At 40.6% G+C, this 12,727-nt stretch overlaps 1 protein-coding gene across 3 annotated transcripts in view; it reads right to left on the bottom strand.

Moving 5' to 3' along the window:
• Positions 1 to 12,727, bottom strand: part of AMBRA1 (autophagy and beclin 1 regulator 1) — a 190,111-nt gene that overhangs the window by 156,246 nt on the left and 21,138 nt on the right. The window lies entirely within an intron of this gene.

Below are 12,727 nucleotides of genomic sequence, written 5' to 3'. Positions count from 1 at the left end.
GTGAGTTTTGAAAATAATTCCATATCAGTTGGGTACCAGTTGATTAATGGTTTATGTCATGAAAGCTTCGGGCACAATAAATTTGTTATTCTCTAAGGTTCCATCAGACTCTTTGTTGTTTCAGCTATTACAGACTAACATTCTCTCCCACCCCAGAATTTGTAACCTATGTGCCCTTGTAACAAAATTAGAAGGTGTTGAGAAATTTATGTTATTTTTCTTCGAGCTCCTCAGTTGAACCAAGACGCTGGAAATTCTGATTCGCAATACAAGATGAAACAGATGAAAGCAAACAACCTCCTTGCCCCCCCCCCCAAAAGGAATTTGAAAATGTCACACTGGCAGAAGCTACACTGCATATAATCCTTGAATCTGTCTTCGAGGGAAATACAACTCCTGTATTCAGCACTTATGTGCACAGGTAGCAATCCAGCGCTCAACATCCACAGAGGAAAGTCCATCTTTAAGTTTATGCTGCTCTAGGATGTTCCCTAGAGAGATCAGTCTCAATGTTATTTACTTTGTGCCACAAATGTACAGCTCTGCAGACCCAGCTGGTTCTTCCCTTTAAGCATGGTAGTTTCTCATCCTCTAAATGAGTGCTATCAGTTACATAGAATGGTGGTCAGACTTTACCATAGGGATTTATAAGCATATTCCTTGTGGTCATCTAAGACCCTCCTCCAAGCTGGTTGCACCACATCAAATTTCTCTCCCGTCCTGTTGGGTGCTCAGCTCAATTGGATGAAGATACGACAGCTTAGTATAAGTACATTACATCTTTATGGAGAACTCAGAGGAATGAAACACATGAACTGGCCATTAGTTGCTTCCATCTTTTATGCTTGAAGCAAGGGCAGAGCCTACATATACTGTTACCCTGCGTCAATCTTATTAGAGCCACTAATAAAGTAACCAAGTATAGGTAAAGAATGGTAACTCCATCACCACATCATTACCTCTAGAACTGTCATTACCTCTAGAACTTGCTTATAGCAGAACAACGTCAGAAAAGGGCAACATAATGTCCTCTATTAGTCATTACTAAAGTGAGGGAGGAGCAAGCATAAATTTCTCCCACCAAACCTTAGCAACAAAAGGAATCAAATGAAAAGGGCAGAAGTAGTGAAATAGAAGTAGCATTAGTGTTCCTAAAATAGAAAGCTACAGTGGGTGCAGAAAGGCTTGCACAAAAAGCACTCTCAAACAGAAGAATGAGTCAAGAAAGAAACAATTGGGAAGAATACAGGCATGTCTTTCTTACATCAGCAGCGTTGTTGCAACTTAAACGTGGGTGGACAAAGGATCGTTTCCCACATTACAATGGCCTCTGGACTGACACTCATTTCTGTCTCTCTCCAGATCATGCAAATTCCCTGCATTCATGGTAGATTTCCAAAATATCCTTTGCTACTTTTCCGATTGTGCTTCTGGGATCTGCCACAATCAGTGTGTTATATAGTACATTCAAAAGTAATATGTACAAGAGCAAAGTCTGCTAAGAAAATAAGAAAAAGTTCTTCTGGGTGCAGAAGAAATGCAGTACATTAAGGCGAGTATCAGAAGGTAAACTATTATTTGGTAGCCTTGATGGCCTCTTCTGCATTTCTTTGCCAACAGTAGTCAAATCAGAAATTAAGGATGCAACCAGAAAATGGAGGAGGCAGAGAGCCTTATCCTCAAGAGTGTTCTGATACTCCAACAATAAATGTAAGCAGCTCTCCTACACGTAAGGACTTCAGACAAATTATACATAGTGTGAAGGCAGCATCAGAGAAAAGACAATATACTAATTGTCTTCAATTAACAGAATCACACATCTAAACAGGAATGAGAAATAATTCAAACTCAGTTCATCATATCATGATGGTCATGAATTTGGTTTTGCTAAGGTTGCATTATTGCTCCATCCTCCCCTTCCCTCAAGTGGCATCCCTCAACTACCTCTAGTTAGTTCAAACGTTTGGGGGGCTTCAATAATTGAGGTTTGCTTCCATCCCAATAACTGGGATTCTTAACCACGATTAGTGTTTAAGAATACCAGTTACTAAGACAAGACCAACCTCAGTTAGTGAAGGTGCCAATACTGAGATGTAGAAATGTAAAATTTCTGGCAATTTTGAAGCTATGAGGAAAAAACAGAAATGTTGGTGAAACTGAAAAAATATGCAATCATTACTTTATCATTAAACCTAACCTTACTTTACTAAACCTAAACTTACTTTACTGCTTTAAAAAGCACCATAACTTGGGGGGTTACCACACTTTGTATTCCCAGCGATGTATTAAGAGTTTGAAAATGTTATAAAAAACACCGCTTTAAAAGGGTTTTTGGATACTATGGCTTATAAATGGTTGGAAGACGTCTTCACAGCTAAAGGGGCCAAACAAAGTGTGAACAGTATTTTTTTATAACATTTTCAAACTTTTAATACATCACTGGGAATACAAGTGCGGTAACCCCCTCTGTTAGCATTATACTACCTTTCTGAAATCCAAGTTTACCTGCCTAGACCCTCATCCTGCTTTTCTGTTATAAGTAAATACCTGTTGTTTTGAACTTTTACCACAAGCCTCGGTGTGCCATCAAATTTCTGACAGACCTAATTTCCTTGAAAAATCCAAGTCTCCCTTCAATCTGTCACAACTACAGTATACACAGACTACAGCATTAGCAAGTGATAATTCCTATCTTCCTACTGCACATTTTTAATAGGCCTTTGCCCTAAAAGGCATTTTACTCATTCCTACTGAGTTCCAGTGCTCCAAAATTTCCATTTTTTCCTACTGGAAAAAATTAAGATACTCCCCAGCCCCCAGGCCTTCACATCTCTATTCAGATGTCATGACTAACTGGAATCAGATTGAAGACTTCAGTGTTCAGTGTGCTGTGCATGGGAGGGAACCTGACAACTGAACACTCTGGGCCAGTCACGAACCACCTCCAGTTTGTTTGTGACATTTGGATGAAGTCATGTATTTTTGGGCTAAAGATGCAATTGCATACCATAAGATGTTCTTACTGATTGATATTATCATAGTGACAAGCTCACGCATACTACTTACTCTAAAAGATCAAGAACATATGAGTTACAATGCTCTTCTCATGGATACAACACCAAATGCAAGACAGATGAGCATCGGAAGGATGACGGAAATTGCCTAATGTGACCTTACACATAAACTAGTCCTCTGAAATCTCTGATGACAATCTCATTTTTCAAAACATATTTTACTAAAACTACCAAAAATGGAACTAATGATAAAATCCCCACCTCTGCATCCCAGTGGCATGAGGCAGAGGGTCTTCACTCTCTTGAACAATTAAACATTCAGCTGATGCAACTGATTTCCAAACACCAGTTCTTATATTTGTTTATGGATTTCAGTATTCAGTATACCTCTGTTTTTTTAGGAACATATTACATTTTAGTATTTGTGGCCCAGTGATACCCCAAACTCTTCAAATATTGTTACAGCAGTATTGTCACACCAGATTTTGGGCAATGCTCAGGATTGCCAAGGGTCAAATCGCCTCTAGTTGAGCATGCAACTATTATTTATTGTATTCTGAAATTCTCCCTCTGTTACAAGCCAAAGATGTGTTTACTCAGTCAACAGAAGGGTAGCTTAAAGTCGGCCACTATTGCAACATTTTTCAGCTCTCCTTATTTATTTCTCCATCTCAAGATCAGCCTCAGAGATATGGCCAAGGTAGTAATAGTATGTCACCAATATAAGTCAGTTTCAGGCCTGATCTTTCTACCCAAAGTGCTTCATGGAGGAGCTTGCCCTTCTTAATAAAAATGAATTTCGGTGGCACCTTATAGACTAAAGATTTATTCCAGTGTAAGCTTCGTGTATCAGAGGTCACTTCATAAGATGCACAAAAGCTTACACTGGAGGAAAGGTTGTTAGTCTATCAAGTGCTACTGGGATTGTTTTATTCTGCTTCAAAAAAATAACGGCTACCAATCCTGAAATTATTGTTCCTCTTAATTTTGCTAGTTTATTGGACTCTTAGGTACTCTTAAATTAATATGCAGTAGGTTCAGGACAGACAAATTAAACTAATATATCAAATGTACTGCCACAAGATGGCTTAGGTAGATTTAAAACAGCACTGAGGAAGTTCATGACGTATAGGTAAAAGCTAAACAGAAGCTTCAGAGGCGGTGTGCTACTGAATACAAGTGGCTGGGGAGCAGCAGGAGAGGGCTGTTGACTTCATGCACTAGCTGTCGACTTGCTCATCAGGTTGGATGCTGCACTAGATGGACCCCTAAACTGAACCAGCAGGGGTCATATGCCTTGTAAGAAGGAATTCATCTTACAAAAAATGTAACTGCTCAAAAATAATTTTTGCCCTGATCTGGATAGCCCAGGCTAGCCCAATCTCATCAGATCTCTGAAGCTAAGCAGGGTCGGCCCTGGTCAGCATTTGGATGGGAGACCACCAAGGAATACCAGGCACCACACAGAGGCAGGCGATGGCAAGCCACATCTGAACATCTCTTGCCTTGAAAACCCTACCAGGTCACCATAAGTTGGCTGCAACTTGATGGCAAAACAAACAAAACAAACTGTAACACATTAATCAGGAGCATCTTTTCATTTTAACCAGTTAAGCTTTTTTTCTTAAATGGAAATTACCTTCATGTAAGAAAGTACATCTGTATTGTTTAAGAGCTAGGCATGTACACACTGATGAGGCAGCTGCTGCTGCTCCTCCTACATAGGAGATTAAGAAAAGCATGGCGTACGAAGCCATCCCAAATTATCTTTGGTTAGGAAGCAGCAGGATATTTTTTGCTCTGTAATTCTATTTCAGAATTGCACAGAGTCCCATTTTTAGAGAAGCCGCTGCCAACTTGCTGCTAAAGCTTGAGAAATGCACCCTCTAGTGGCATTAAAAAAAAACCTACCGTCTTACAAAGTAACTCATATTTTAACACAAATATACCTGGAAGCTGTGGCCTAGGTCATTGTTAAAGGCAGGTTTTGTGCTGAAAATATGTATGACATTAATTTTAAAACACACTAGCCAGCTGCTCACCCCCCCCCCAAAAAAAAGGGTTACAGAAAATATTTAACAGGGAAGGTCACAAGACTTGGCAAAATGGTATCTTGAGTAATTTAAAGTGGACTATAAAATCAACTTCATGTTGCAGTAGATAGTAGCGCCTGGAGAAAGGCAGGGAGGGGGCTTGGTGAAATTTGTGATACTATGCAGAGCTTTACCAGGTTCACCTTTTCTAACTGTAGACCTAATATCAGCTTTTTCCTTGAAAATCTAACCATGAACAGCAAGAGCTAATTGTCAGCCCAATTTTCTCAGCTTGATAGTAGAAATAAAAATGTAGGTGGGAAAGGTTCTCAAACTATGTGTGCGTACACACTGAAAAACATTTGGAAATACAGAGGACAGCAATAAAAGTTTCCCTGTGGCAGAAAGCTATACAAAAAAAAAGCACCTTCAGGCAGCTGTCTGAAGGGTGCTACAAGAGTCTCTGAAAATACAGATGTTGATGAACTAGTCAAGCAGTACCACCAAGCCAAAAGGCATCTTGTTCTCTTCTTATCTTTCTAGCAATGTTCAGAACTTTCTGTTTCTAGATGAGCTGTAAGGTCTTCAAACCCCATTTGAAGAAAAACATTGTTCATCACAAAAAGATCAGAGAATCAAAGGAAATAATTGCTACAAGTAGAAATTAATGCATTAAGCTTGTTTATTGTCATAATCATTTAATTTTTTTTCTGAAACGACTGGTGCCAACTGCTTGACTCAAGAATTGTCTGGATCATATCTGAACCTGATGCCAGGCTAAACTGCAAGTGGTTTGGAAGAAGAAGAGTTGGTTTTTATATGCCGACTTTCTCTACCCCTTAAGAAAGAATCAAACCAGCTTACAATTACCTTACCTTGCCCTCCCCACAACAGACACCCTGTGAGGTAGGCAGGGCTGAGAGAGTGTGACTAGCCCAAGGTCACCCAGCTAGCTTCATGTGGAGAACTGGAGAAACAAATCCAGTTCACCAGATTAGCCTCCGCCGCTCATGTGGAGGAGTGGGGAATCAAACCCGGTTCTCCAGATCAGAGTCCACCACTCCAAACCACCACTTTTAACCACTACACCAAGTCCCATAAAAATAGAGGATCTGAATTGAGGGAAACAGTCTTGCTCTCTACTGACTACAGAGTTACTATGGGAGGGATGAGCAAAATGTAGATCATGGCCCATCAATGGATAACCAGTCAATTTCCAATGGCATAATCTAGATGCTCAGACTTTTTGTTAACAATACAGGGGAAATGGATCTTTGAATGACACAGCAAGTCATTATAACTTACAACCATAAGTTAGCATGAATACTATGAGTGATTAAACTTAAATCACTGAGGCCTTAACTGTTGAGCAGTCCTGAGTTCCTTGTGAATTTAAATCTTACTGATAAACCATAGGTATTATACTAAAAAAAGTTAAGTAGACAGTGCAAGACTGAAGTCAGCCCACCTCTGCACTACAGCCTGAATTTACTTACCCTAATGTCCATAAAGAACGCTCAGAGGACAGAAGCCATTTACAGAGAAGAGGAAGATATGGCAGAAAGTCCCCAGGGTTCATCATCCCCAGAAGTCTGATGTCACCTCTGCTGTTGCCAGCCTACCTCTCAGAAAGGATGGGCTGATGCCAGAGATAAAGCAACAACCATCCATCCTATTTTATGGTATGTGAACAACAGTGAATCATAAATAGATTTACAGTTGACTTAAATGGACAGAATGTTATAACTATTTAGGATTGCACTGAGTCTCTTAATGGGACAAAAGGAAGAAGCAGATCTAATACCTCAGGCTTGTAAATAGGCCTGGTTGCCTGTAAAGCATATAAGTTGGCTCTGGTAGCTCAATGGGCAAGCAACTTTCTCACAGGATGCCAAGAGGTCCAGGAAAAATAAGGGGTGTTCAACTCTCATCTACATCTTGGCAGAGGTAAAGCAATACAACCAAGGCAGTTTCAGCCCGAAAACTAGCCCTGAAACCAGTTTAAAACAGGTCCATGTAATGTTTATTTAAACACAACCTGCAGGTACCAACTCACCAAGACTTGCTCTATCATCATGAGGAGGGGTGGTACAGTACATGCTTTGCACATAGAAGATTCAGGTTAAATAACTGGCACCTCCAATTAAAACCATTTCAGGGAGCAGAAGAAGGAAGGATGCTTCTCCGTCAGATTCGGGGAAACGCACTGCCAGCTAGCATAGATAATACACAGCTAGATGGACCAATGGGTCTGACTCAGTGTAAAGCAACTTCCTATTTGAAGTCTGGCCCATGAATGAAATACAGAGAAATGAGGGCTTTTTTAAAGCCTTATCAACTACCATTGGCTCTCTTAAAGTGCCCCAAGATCATCTCCCTCAAACATAGAACAGACATTTAGAGGTGATTCTGCACCACATAGATTGCCAGCACAGAGAAAGGTTTTTAACAGCAACCTGAAGAGAAAGCACCAGCAGCTCAAACCAATCTTCAAACTCTAAGGTCAGCAGCTAATATAATGTTTAGGAAAATGCTCACATGCTTGTACTTGAAACCTCTCTCAGAAGATTCAGGCAAAAGAGGTACAAACCACATTTTCAGACATCAAGCATACATTCCTAATTCCGTTTGCTAAAATTCCTCTTCTATTTCTAATTTTCTAGCTGGCCTAAAAACCATATATGCCACATCAAACAAGTTAACAGCTATTTTGCCACAGGAGTGCAAAATTTAGGCCTTCACACATTTAGAACTGAAATCCACACCTAATTCATGAAGCAATCCATAAAGCCTTTCACTTATCCTTATAGATTACATACTGAAAATACCAGTGTTAAATTTTCAACTTCAATTTTTTTTGAAAATATATCATTTAAAAAAAAAAAGTAGGAATGCAGCCACAATCTATGGCACCTATAACTCAATTTTGGAATCTATACACTGGTACAAACTTGCACTGCTTCATAACACAAAGGCTAGTTTATAGACTGTTCCTTACCTTTAAGAATTCCAAGGCATAATCCAATGTATAGTTAATGGGGAATAAATCCTACTGAACACCATGGGACTTACATCTGAGTAAACATTCTTATGATAATGCTTGCGTCAATTAAATCCATAAACTTCAGAAGGTTACTAGAAGATGGCTACAGCATCAACTTTCCCCCCTCAGTTGTTTTTCTTTTTATCCATCAGCATCACTTGATCAAATAATTTACACACTGACACAGCAATATTTCCAAAATTTAGTTACCCTGGAGTCCAAGAGATAGACAGATGGTGAAAGCATCTGCAAACAAATGGCCTTGTCCTCCAAACAGAACCAACCTGAAATATACTGGATAAAATTAAGTCTTCACACTCCTGATTGCTTTAAAGCAGACATATGGCCTTACTTCAGCATGCAGTGTATGTCCACAAAATCCTGCATTATGCACTAACCCAAGGACCAAAACCCCATGGCTAGACCACACAGTTCATGAGTAACAAGCCCTGTGGCTTTCAGATCAACTGTGCAGATGTAGCATATGCTCTTTTAAATGAGGTTCTTGGTTATGTCTTCCTTTAATAAATGAGACCAAGGATGTCAATTCCAAAAACCAATTAGATGCTTATTAATGCCTATGTTATTAGGCAAAGATAATTAGCCCAGTGCAATCAAAGATCAGAACACTCTTTCTGCACATGGCCAATCTGTGAAAGATGATCAAGAGAGGGAGAGCCTTCATTTAGTTATCATTAACTCCATTTGCTCAGCGCAGAGGCAAATTTCCCAAGCACACAGCTTCTCAAATGATAAAGCAGGTCAAGGAAGCCAATCATACACATAACAAATGCAGTCTGCCTTCATCTTTTAGTCATCTAAGGCTTGCAGCTATAAATTAGATAACTGCATTTGTTAAGTGTGGCATCTGCTGGAAGAACAAACAATGGATACTAGCCAATACATGGGTTTTTCCCCGCTGATATCCAATTTACTAAGTACCCAAGAATTACATCAAGACTCCTTGGAAAGAGGCAACATCTGGACCTCTATGGCCAATCAAATCTCTAGTGGAAACCCAGAAGCCCGGCTGGGCAAAGCCCCACATGGCCACACCCACTTTCTAAAAACACTTGGTGGGCACCAGGAAAGGTGCTGGCAGGCACCATGTTGGGGACCCCTACCACAAACAACATGGGAGCTGTTTCCCATGGCTCGTTACACCACTGCTGGCAATGCTTAAAGTCTGGGGACCACATAGGAAGAGTCTATTACATACATGGTCCCTCCCACACAATCATTGGCTTCCCCTCCTTGCCAGGCCACAATTGGGTGAGAAATCTCCAGACAACTGGACCATTTCACATTCAAACATTAGAAGCATAGGAAGAAACAACTGTTGGAGGGAAAACAACTCTCATACCACTGAAGGAAACCTTAACTGAGGTATCCACTTCTGCTTCAAGCTGAAGAAAAGCCACTGCACAGCATAGTTAGAAATGAAAAGCAGTTGAACGACCAGACTGCTTAATGTTATATTTCACAGTGGTTTGCACAGAAGAAACATTGGGACTTTGAGCTACTAGAACACCTCAAGCAAGCCCAATCACAAATCTGCCAGTTCTAAACTCAGTTACCATAGCAAGAAGCATCTGTTTTCAGAGGTAAATGACTGACAGACAGGCTTAGCACAGCTGCCGCAGCCTCAGAGGGGATGGCAGGAGCATAACTAACTATGACAGTTAAGACAGCATAAAGATTAAATCAGCAGGATCACATGAAAGATAGAGAAGTCTGAATAGGTCACAACAAGATCATCCCGAGAAACACAACTTCTACACTACACTTCGACTTGCCTTCTACACTATCCTCTAGTCCAGTTACAAACGACCCATAATGAGGTAGCTCCCATTCATTGCACCAAAGTACAGTCCAACTTTTAACTGCTTTCAGCTACCACTGATTTTCCCATGCACCTGGATCAATGAATAAACCAAAAGCAACTTTGTGGCAATCACAATGCCTCAATAAACTGTGTTGCGGGTACATGAAGACAACCCACACTTCTTTCCAAAAAAATTCAAAGTAGCCAAACATGAACCAATATGAGAATTTCTTAGGGACTTTCAGCCATTTAAGATGGTGTGAAAAAGTTTCTACATGCTAATAATCTCCAGCAATTATTAATGCATTTCAACATGGAGTGCGGCAAAGATCCATGACATCCTACCAACCGGTTTTCAAGGAGTAAAATTAATCAGAACTAGAAGTAAGATCTCTTTTTAATTTGTTCAAAAATGAAATAATCTGTCAGGCTTGGCGGAAAAGATGTTGTGGGGGGAGAGGCAAGCCAAGATAAGGAATTCAAGGAAAGCTTTTCCAGGGAAAGATTTCATGTAGATAAGGGAAGGAACATTACAATCCAAATATGCCCCCAGTTCCGACACAGGGCAGTTGAGAAGAGAAATATCTGGGGACAGAGCTGGGGGGGGGGGGGGTGCACACGTAACCTCTTTTTGAGCGAAAACTGCAAACAGAGATTATTCTGAATTACACACACTGCTAAGCATCAGAAAGGCAACATCAAAGTCAATTTCATGCAATACTGACATGACAATCTGCTGTGCGAGTCACTGTCTCCTCGCTCCATGTGAAAAGTGTTCCATTTTTGTACTATGCAAAGATACAGTTGTACTTCTGTGCCAACTGCCATCTCTTGCTCTCTCCTCCTCACAGGCAAATAAGCATCCTCTCTTGCTGCAGGATTTTTCTCTAAACAACAGCCATAGGCATGGTTTCATGACAGTACCAGCAAAGAGATTTCTGTACATTGGACAGCCTTTAAGAATTAGAGGGGGGCTATAGCCTCTATGTCAACTCCCAATATAATTTATTCTCATTCAAGAGCCATGTATTACTGGCCATTTGATTTTAAACAATCAATACTATAACACTAGTGAGATGTCTCCCTAACAGTATGTAAAAATAATATATATTGCACCATCATTCTGAACCAGATGCCCAGGATACCTTAACACAAAATGAACCAGAAAAAAGGGGTGAGGGAACAAAACACAGTAAACAAACCACATGAGGAACAGGATGGTACCTTGCAATACCTCTTACAATAGAACATGGGTAAAGCAACAGTTCCCAAATACCACTTCCTGAGGCCTACCTTCTATGTGGAACCAGAACCAAGGCAACACAGAGTCCAGGGCAACAAAGCAGTGCAGAAGGATTACACTGATGGTATCATGCCAAAGAGACCGATCCAGAAGAACAAACAGGGACACACAGTCCTGGTCCATTTCGCAGCACAGATCATCCACAAGGGCAACTAAGACTATCTATCCCAAACCAGGTGAGAAAAACCTACATAATCATCTGGGAATGGCTGGAGCCATGTACAACCAAATGCTTGAGTTTCTTGTCTAAGTATGGAACACTGGGGTCTGTGAGATTCAGATGGATAGAGAAGATTTCTCCAGCCTCCTCCTTGGCTGTGGGAAGTATCACCTCCTTTAGAAACATTTATGCCTCCCAAACAAGCCAGTCTTCCTCTGGCAGCAAAGAAAAGCAAGGGCTGAACTTGCAAGCAACAAGCATCCCTTCCCCAAAGACTATGTCTACACCTTCCAGCTGTACAAACTGAAAAGTATCCAGCAAAACTGGTCAAGAGGAAGCCCAATGAACATGACACGCCTCTATAATTAACATGGCAAGCAATGTTGCAAGCCAACATAAATATGAGAGATTTCAACAAAGTGCCTTACAAACTGGTCAAAGGAGGTGGGAATGCGTATGGAAAACTGGTATAGGAGGACTGAGTCACTGCATAATGAGTTATGTTTATCTTCTCACTATCTGATATCCACAATGTTTTCAAACTTACTCTTTACCCAAGCCCCATGGTCATCTTCCTCATCTACACTTTTTCCTTCCACCTCTTTCTTCTTTATTCCAGCCCCAAGGTCTGAAAAGGTGATACCCACAGACTCTCCATATTTATCATTCACAACTTCACTCAAACTCCAGTGCAGATGCACCTACTACAATCAAACTGTGGAGGCAGTACAACAGAAGTTGCTATGTGTCTATACAGTGGCCTGTGTATTTATGAACAGTATCCTACCTTAGGCTGGAGGAAGTTCCTTCAGCCTAAGGAACTTTGCTCTAACTTATGTAGGTCTTCTGTTGAATGAAGTCTCAAGGTAATGGAAAGCTTCAAACTTTGCTTAGGGGTAGGATACAGGCCTATATATGTTTATTTAATCCAACATCTCCATTCTATGTAGTGCTCTGGGGAAGTTGGGGTTGCAGAAAATTTTAAGTCCTTTACATATGGCAAATACTGGCACATGCACCAAGTCTGAAAGTTCAAACATTGTCCCTTGCCCAGAGAGTTTGCAAGCATAACCACAGCTGCATGAGGTGAAAGCCCATTTGTTGCTAAGCAGCAGATAGAACTGGTGCAATACCTGCATGCCTTTTGGTGTGCAAATACCTGTATAAATACAAATAGGTGTAATAGGGGGAGAGAGGGATCTGGCAGCTCAGGTCAAAGGCATTCCAGTAATGTTCATTAATGAATACACACACACAATAAGATTAGTATTAAATCAAATTTAGGACAAGGGCAGGTGTTTTAAAACAGGAGGGTTATTTTACCACCCGCATCCAGTTCAATTCAGGCA

This window comes from Euleptes europaea, chromosome 6 (assembly GCF_029931775.1).
Source record: "Euleptes europaea isolate rEulEur1 chromosome 6, rEulEur1.hap1, whole genome shotgun sequence".
Classification (NCBI taxonomy): domain Eukaryota; kingdom Metazoa; phylum Chordata; class Lepidosauria; order Squamata; family Sphaerodactylidae; genus Euleptes; species Euleptes europaea.
Note: the sequence above shows the minus strand (reverse complement) of the source record. Positions and strands in the feature narration are given on the sequence as shown.